Source organism: Sesamum indicum, linkage group LG10 (genome assembly GCF_000512975.1).
Source record: "Sesamum indicum cultivar Zhongzhi No. 13 linkage group LG10, S_indicum_v1.0, whole genome shotgun sequence".
NCBI classification, from domain to species: domain Eukaryota; kingdom Viridiplantae; phylum Streptophyta; class Magnoliopsida; order Lamiales; family Pedaliaceae; genus Sesamum; species Sesamum indicum.
The window spans coordinates 11,258,571-11,268,022 of NC_026154.1; positions in this window are offsets into that span (position 1 = coordinate 11,258,571).

Sequence of the window (9,452 nt, forward strand, 5' to 3'; positions counted from 1 at the left end):
GGGAATAGATAAAAGACTTCATATATAGTTTATTCCAACAAGGACAAACCATGAAACTCTCTCTTTGAGCCGAGTCATCTTCCTCATGTCTTGAGGTAGTTGGCCAGCTTATAGCCAATGCATTATTTTCTTTCTCTAGTCATTCTTGGTTGTTACTGTATCCCACAAATATTGAAAGTAACTTGTTAGGTTTGACAATCATCTATGGACCTTCCAATTAGGATAAGTTGTTCGCTTTGATATTTTCTTCTTGTGAAATTTGTTGAAGCTGGAAATTTTTCAATGTACTCTACAACTCCTCGATTTCCTAGAGATAGTCAACAATCTTAGCTTTCTTTGCTATGTATGACTTTTCCACCTACCGTTCCTAGCCCCTATATCGCAAATCGTCCTCATGCCCAACACCATTGCTTCATATTCAACCTTATTCCTCGAAGCTTTAAAATCAAGCTTTATCATGACTCCAAATAATCACCTTTTAGGGTGGTAAGTACAATAGTTGCACCATACCCTGCCATGGTAGAAGAACTGCCCAAGCAAAACAACCAAACCTTATTACTTGACGAGGGTAAGGATATTTCTAACATGAATCTGGTCATGGCTTAAGCTTTGATGACTATAGGGTCAAGTAGGAGATTTGATCTTCAATGGCTATAGGGCCAAGTAGAAGATGTCTCCACTACCTATTTAATTAACCTTCTCAAAGTTTCGGCTTGCCTGGCACTTGCTTCATGGGGTGATTAGTCATTATATCAAAGGTGTGCGAGAGTGAGTACAACCTCAATCGTCAAGCTACGATGACCAAGACCTGGTCTCCTTCTTTTGTCGAGGTGTCTTGTTTATACTTCATTAAAATCTTTGCTTATATAGTAGATAAGTTTCTTAATTTCATCATATTTGCTGATAAAGACGGACCTAAAGCGGTGATTGATATGTAGTGATAAATGGTTTCTTTTGCCATAGGCTTCACCAACAGGGTAGACGAGCCAGGTATTACTTAAATAGCTTTGTAGGAGCTTTAACACTCCTCATTACATTTAAACCGCTTTGCCTTACACCTTGAAGGGAAGACATTTTTTAAGTCCAGCTTTGAGATGAACTTGTTTAAAACGACTTGTGAGTCTGAACTTTAGCCACGTTAACTAGACTTTTCATTTCTTGTATTGTTCCAATTTAAAGAGGGTTTGCCTCAACTTCGTGTTTGGTTACCGTGAATCCTAGGAATTATCCGTTCTTTACTTAGAAGGCTTACTTAGTTGGTTGAGCATATCTCTAATATTTAAGAAGTTGAATGTTTCGGCAAGGTCAACCATGACGTCTTTGGCCTTCCTGCTTTTGACGAGCATGACGTTGACATACACTTCTATGTTCATGTCTATTTGGTGTTTGAAGATTTTGTTCACCAGGTGTTAGCAGGTGACACACACATCTTTTAGCCTGAAACGCATAACTAGGTAGTTGTTGGTCTTACTGTAGTGATGAAGCTCACCCGTTTATAACCCTCAAAGTCCAAATAGATTAGGTGATACCTTAGGAGGGATCTATTAAGCTAAGTAGTTCCCTATGGAAGGTGAAATTCACTAGTTGGTTTATACTTAATAGCGGATAACAGTCCTTAGGAGAAGCTTTTGTTGAAATCTTCAAAGTCAACACATATTCAGCATTTTTCTCCTAGCTTTGCTAAAAGGACATCACTCTATAGATACTCTGTGAATTGTGTTTCCTTTATGTGTACAACTGCTAAGAGTTTGTTGACATCAATTTTGATAATGTTCCCTTCCTAACTTGAAGTGCCGGTTTCTTTTTTTTTTTTTTAACAAGTTTATGGAAGGTCTGCATTGGGGTGGTGTATCTTTACTTTTGGGTTGACCCTCTCCAACCACCAAGAGCTTTTCAACATTAGCGTGAATAATGTTGTCTTTCTAGCATAAAGTGTTTTTTTTCCTTTTTCTTTTACTGCTTTAATGAAGAGTCCACATTGAGGTGGCGTATTATTACTTTTAGGTTGATTCTCTCTAGGTCGTGTGTACTATGTAGAGATGTCTGCATTGTTTCCTCCGACTGAATTGACATTCCTCTAACTTTGGCTCAAGTTGAGAGCCAATTCAGGTGGTCTTGTCCAATTGCCCAAGTACCAACTCAACATTCATCAATTTTTTCACTAGTTGGACCTCTGTGGCGGATCTTTATACAACGTCCTCATTTTCATTTGAGATGGGTTCTGTGCGTTGAAATATTTGAATTATTCCCAATCTATTTTCTGGGGTCCTCCTTGTTGACCTTTATGTATTGCTTGTATATTTCACTTTTTTTTTTAATCGAAATTGGTATCCCTTAACTTCTCCAACTCTATTCTTCGCACAAAATTCGAGCTCCATGTGGTGCGTTGGGATAATAGAGAAAATGTGTTAAGGGTAGGTCTCTCTATAATGGCGTTGTATGCCTATTTGATATTTACCACTAAAAATTTGACCATACAGGTGTTGCTTTATGACCATGTTCCTAAAAACAACGACGAAGATTTTTCTCCCCAAGAATGTACCAAATTTTCCACAAAGTCAAATGGGGAGGTAGCAATTGGCTCTAGGGGACATCTCCTAACTCCATTTGGTCACATGCCTTAGTGAACGATATAATAGTTGAACTTCCCAAATTGATGAATATGCAACTAATTTTTAAGTTAGGTAGAGTGGCCATGACGACTAGAGTTTAATAATAAGGGAAGTGAAATCGTTGCCCTTTACTAAGTTCAAATTGTATAATAGGTGCATTCGTTACTGCACTGGTGTCTATGTCTTCCTTCTTGACTTGGTAGGAGCCCCCCAGAGGGTCTTTCTAAGATAATTCAAAATATCCATTTTCGCGAAATGTTGGTTTCCCCACGCCCGTCGTTCATCCAGGATCCCTTCCTATTCACCTCGGGATGCTCATTCGAGCCAGGACCGCACCTCTCCTTCAAGTGGCCATTTTCTTTGTAAAGGCAAGTGTCTCGCTCTTTCTCTCTGTAAATGAACTCTTAGAGGTATATACTTCAAATCAATCTTTCAATGTCATTTTTTAAGTGGCGACACTTGTCGAAAGTAACCATAGTTATTGTAGAAATGACATACTTATTTAATCAAAGTTTAGGGGGCCAACTAGCTCCCTTAGGCCATACTATTAGGTCCTTACTTTCAATAGAAATTAACACCTAGGTGATGGATGTATTCAACAGGGTGTACGTACGGTGACCTCTTTGGAAGAGCATCCTCAATCCTTGTTGCTCCTGTTGGAATTTTGGTCGTTCCCCCTTTTTCCCTTGCGCTTTTTGCCAATGTCTCATTTCTTGTATTTCATACTTTCTCCATATTGATATACTTCTCATTTGAGCTAGTAAGTTTTTAGTCATGAGTAGACTTCTTAGCCAGGGACTTGGAAAGTTCTCCATTCTCCAGTCCGTGCACGAAGGCACAAACCAATACCTCTAAAGTGGCGGATGGGACTTTTAGAGTAGTTTCATTGAAAAGTTGGAGGTATTATTCACCCTCATTCTGCTAATCTACAAAGAGGTTGTGTTGATCTTATTGTGTCTCTTGTTGTTGGTGAACTGCAAAGAGGCTAATGATCTTTTTAAGGCCCCTAACCAGCTTATGCTCAAATCCATTAACTTACTAGCTAGTTATGCCATACTATCATCATATTTAGGCAAAGATCCTACTATCGAGAAATTCCATTCTTTTTTCAATCAGATAATAGCTGCTTTAGGCTTGTTTTATTTCATCTCCAGAAGGGACTCTCAACGTATCAAGATCGAGTCCTTAGTGAAAGAATTGAAGAGGCAATATTTTTTCTTTTATCTTCATATGCCATTGACTTTTCCCTACTGTTTGGATTACCTCTTCCCTTGAGCATACTAGATATTCTACACATATTTGTCCTGCTGCATATTAGCTTTTCATTGAGTAAGCTAGTTATGCCATGCTGTCATCATATTTAGGCAAAGATCCTACTGTCGAGAAATTCCATTCTTTTTTCTATCCGATAATAGCTACTTCGGGCTTGTTTTATTTCATCTCTAGAAGGGACTCTCAATGTTTTAAGATCGAGTCCTTGTGAAAGAATTGAGGACGCAATATTCTTCTTCTATCTTCATATGACATTAATTTTTCCCTATTGTTTGGATTACCTCTTCCCTTGAGCATACTAGATATTCTACACATATTTGTCCTGCTGCATATTAGTTTTCATTGTCCATACATTTTAATCCCATAAGATGGCCAACCATGTCTTCTTGTTTCATTTTAGCCTTAGTCCTAAATGAGTGGAGTTAAAGCAACCTTTGTGTATAGTTCTTTGTTTACCTGTTGATAGGCGTTAATTGTATGTAAATTGCTAACTGTAATGTTCACCTGCTAAATTTTGACAAATTAAATGTTCAAAAATCTCTTCTAAGAGCAAACGACTAAGAGGAAACACGATGATGCTTCCCTGCTAGCGTTTAATTAAACGACCGTGCTCCCATTCACAACCATCCTCCTACTATTGGTCCTGCCATAACTGAGGATCTCTCCCACAAAAACAGACCTACAAATATCATGCTTACTCGCCCAAGCGGGCTAAAGGGTCCACCTGCACGCAAGTGCCCGCTGGTTCTTGTCTATCTCCTAAGGTGGCCACTTTGATTCCTCGTCCTATTGAAGGAACAATCGGTCTTATTTGTGAATGTGTCCCCAAATAGTCCATCCATAAGAAACAATTAGTCTTATTTGATGAGGGAGATGAGTTGGCTTTGGAGTCTTTGAGGAGCGCAGCAATTCCCATGGGCAAACGCTATACTAAAAACTTATTCTTTACTCCTGCAGTTGCTTCCATAGCTATCTTTCTTGCCCAAGTATGAACTTAAAATATTTATTTATGTTCTACATGTTGTTTGTGTTGCATCTAACTATGCTGATCAACATAGAGTTATTGCTAGCTAGTTTGCCAACTTGTTGCTTTAGCAGGAAGGTATTATCTACTTTCTGATGATTAACCACCTGTCTTGGATAGCAGGGTGCTATTTTAATGATTTTTTATCTAACTATAGTTAGGAGCTTTTAGTGGGAGCATAATGAGTAAGTTTAGTCCAGTGGGTCTACTGTTTGAGGAGGCTACCAAGTGAGCTACAGAGTTGGAAGGCAAGAACAAACAACTAAAGGGAGAGCTGCAAAAAGAGAATAAAGCTAAAGAATAGGATTAGGCATAAGGCCAAGAAACTCCCATTTGATCGTCCTTACAATCACGAGCTAAAATGTCATAAATGCATGTTTTATGATTACTTGTGCAGTGGCATAAATGGCTGAAAACCTGGGAATCAGAAGGCGAAGACATTCCAAGACATGGGGTGATGCAGAGCTATTGATCCGCACCTTAAATTTCTGCCGAGTAGGGACAATTTCCGAGAAGACACTGTTGTCGCATCCTAAGTACAACCGACTCTTGGACACCACTGTCAGGGTCTGCCATCAACTTCGGCTATTTCAATACCAAAAGGTTAGACATATGCAATTCCAATTATTTAGTTAATATGCTATTAACAAAATTGGCCTAGCTAAATGTTCGTAAAAAATGCTGTTACATATTATTTATATATTAATTTTTTTATTATAAATGTTCGTTAAAATTGGACTATTTTAATGAGAGTAGCTAAGCAACACAAGACCACTAATGAACAACTTTTGAAAGTGATACATGATCGCAATCATAAGGCCAAGAAACTAGACAAGAAGTTATCAAGAACTACCTCAATACTCGAGAGGGTAAGGGTCTTGCTAGAGGCCATGCTCGAGGGCCGCAAAGTAGAGTTCCTGAAATCTATGTATTAACTACCAGTCCATGCTGACGGCCAGAGCTTTGAAGTATTATTACTACGACAGCAGACCTACTTTAGGCAGTTCGCCTCCATAAAGCTATCTCTCTACTAGTGCAAACACTACATTCCCGAATGAGGAGGCCAGGTTGGAGGACACACCAGAGGGAGGAGGGAACTCCTACTGAGCAAGTACCTTTTCCTGCTAAGAAGCAATATCCATGCAAGTGAACCCAGCTGAGGAAACTTCAATAGCCGATCTTGTGCATGAAGCCTTGACATTGTGCCTTTGATGAGCACTCCAACAGTAGCAACAACAAAAGTATGAGAGAAGGACTCCATTCTAGGGAAGGGCATTGACGTTAGTCTTGGTTCCGGTGAGGAGGCATCTAGCCAGCTAAAGAGAAATAGCTTCAGAAGCACCGGAAGAGGGATCATTTGGATATACCTTCATCAGTTCTTATTGGACACTTTTTTTTATTTTCTTGTATACGAAAATATTTTTATTTTGATTTTGGATGTTTGATGCTCCTATCTGGGTTTTCTAGATTTTTTTAATGGCACATAGTCGTGGATTTTGTTTCCTCGCCCTTTTTCCATGCTTAATTTTCCTTTTCACATGGTATTGGTATATTTTCGTGCTTATTTTTCCTATACTTTATGAAATATGTTAGTTAATCAATATGAAACTGCTAATTTCACTTCTACTTAGGAAGCAAATTTTTCCTTATAGAAAACTTTTGTGTAGGATGATGTGAAGGTGCATGAATGGCGTAAGCTGCAGCTCATGCACCTAGTCTTAAAATAGAGGAGTCCTAGAGCAAAGGAGTTTTGGAGCAGACATGCTAAATCATACAAAACACACTTTCCACACTTACACTTTCATTTTAGTTTTAACACGTTTTTAGTTGAATTGTAGAGTTGTATATATATATATATATATATATTTGTATAAGGATTTTATTAGTTATAATAGCAATTTCATTTATGTTGTGTATAGATTGAGTTGGTGTCCACCTAGCGCCTAGTTGGGTTAGTTAGACGACTTGTTACAACTTCCCGCCATCATCTTCTATTTAAGGCCTCTTGTATTCATTTGTCAACACATGAATGAATACACAGTTTTTAATGGTTTTCTCCAGTTTTAACAATCTGTTGTGCTCTCAACAGGATATCAGATCCTTCAAAAGGAGATACTATTGGTGCTGAAGGTTCTGGAACTGGAAGGAACGACTCTAGATCAACGATTTTGTAGCTCCACAACTTGGATGACCCAAGTATGAACTTGATTTCCATGCCTCTAGATGGTAAAATCTACCTTGCATGGAGTAGAGTAGTTCAACGAGCCTTGTGTGCAAAGTTGAAGTTAGGATTCATTACAGGCACCTGTGTAAAGCCTGTAGGAGACTCAGAACTGGTAGAGCAATGGACTCGCACTGATAGCATGGTCAGCTCGTGGTTGCTTGATGTGATGACGAAGAATCTAGTGAATGCTTTTACGTATGCTAAGTTAGCTAGAATTTTATGGATCGAACTTGGAGATGGTATGATGAAATGGACCTCTCTTGTACCAACTGCAACGAGAGATCTCATTAGTAGTCTAAGGAGAAATGTATGTAAGTCACACCACATGAACTTCTCCATACCTCACCTCCTTATTCACAACTCCATGTCTTTGGCTGATTATGCTTTGCTACAATGAACAAACCTCACTGGGACAAGTTTGAAAAAAGAGCACATAAAGGCATATTTGTGGGATATGGTCCTAGACAAAAGGGGTTCATGGTTTATGATCTTGAAACCAATCAAATTTTCATATCTGGTGATGTCGTTTTTCCTGAAACTGCATTTCCATTTCAACCACAGTCCATCAAATCGGATCCACCTGTGGCCACTCTCCCTATTCCAAATGAAATTAATGATACTTTAGACTCTCAAACTCTTTCTATTCCATGTAATCCTCCTACTATAGCTGATCAATCTACCCTTGATACTTCACCTGTATTTTCTCTAGTCCCATACTCCACCCAGTTCGCGCCTTTCTGTTCACATACACTCAACCCGAGTCTGAAGTAAACCGGCTTATCTATATGATTTTGTTTGCAATCACTTGTCTTCTTTTTCAAATACACATATTCATTTTGTTTCATAGTCGTCTTTGTTATAGGAACCTCGACCCTATAATTAGACAAGAAGCATGTTGAGTGGCAACGAGTGATGAGTCAAGATATTGTTGCTCTTGAACGCAACAATACATGGACTTTGATACCTTTGCCTGATGGCAAGAAGGCCATAGATTCGAAGTAGGTGTTTAAACTGAAACTCAACCCTAATGGAGGTGAGAGCCGGTATAAAGCATGTCCCGTGGCTTCGGGCTTTTTTCATAAAGCTTTGGAGGCGATTTTGGCTAAAATCATCCTTATGGTCGGATTTCTTGCATGACCGCTACTGTTGAACCTTCACCCTACTCATGTGTCGTATAATCGCAACCATTCCTCTATTTGGCACCGCCTATGTCACATCAGGGATGTGGCGGAACCTCACATCTTCTGGACTTTGGGCCAGGGGTCAGTGTTTTTCTGGCTTGATAATTGGTTTGGTGAGAAACCTCTAGCCTAGCTCGTCCACGGGGTTCCCAACACTATGGAGTCGGTATGCTATTATTGGCATGAGGGATAACGGAATGTCCCCAGAATCTTCAGGATAGTCCCGCCACAGATTGCACATGTTATTTGCCAAATTCCTATTGCAGCGGGTAAGAGCAAAAAAAATTGGGTGGACCACGACGAGTAACGGGACGTTTTCCATGACATCGGCCTGGGAGGCTATTCGAGTGGCATCCCCTCAGCGACAACTTTTTACAGATATATGGCACCGTTCCTTGGAGCCAACGGTGTTCGTCTTCTTGTGGCGGCTTTTCCAGGACTGGATCCTAGTGGATGCATGCATGAAGTGAAAGGGCTTTAGTTTCCCATCAAAATGTTAATGTTGCGAGGCAGAGGAGAGCATCTCTCATCTGTTTGTAGAAGGTGCAGTAGTTCGGGATGTGTGGCAGTACTTTGCTAACATCTTTCGGCTTCGGCTTTGTGAAATGGGGGACCTGCTTCATATGGTGCACTCCTGGCGATACTCCACTCCGTTTCACTCAGATTTGCATATTCGCACATTTGTACCATTTCTGATTCTATGGTCTACTTGGACGCAGCGGAATGCTGCAAAATATCATGGGGTACATTTTACGGCCATGAGCATTATATTGGAGGTTCAGCACCATCTCCGCACACTGTATGCAGCACGGGTGATGACGAACATACAATGGAAGGGTGACTTGCACCAGGCTTTGGCTATGGGTTTCCTCTTCAGATCGATGGTGCCTCAGGCACCTAGAGTGGTGCATTGGAGTACCCCCTCTCTGGCTTGGTTCAAGCTTAACTCAGATGGGTCCTCGCTCGGGAACCCCGGGCCGACAGCAGCGGTGGGCATTATTCGGGATGCAGTTGGACAGGTACGACCAGCATACCAGTTTGCTTCAGGCACAACCACTAGTGTAGTCCCAGAGCTTACTGCTGTCTGGCGTGGTTTAGAGCTAGCTTGGGCACACAGTTTAGCACCCATAGTGGTTGAG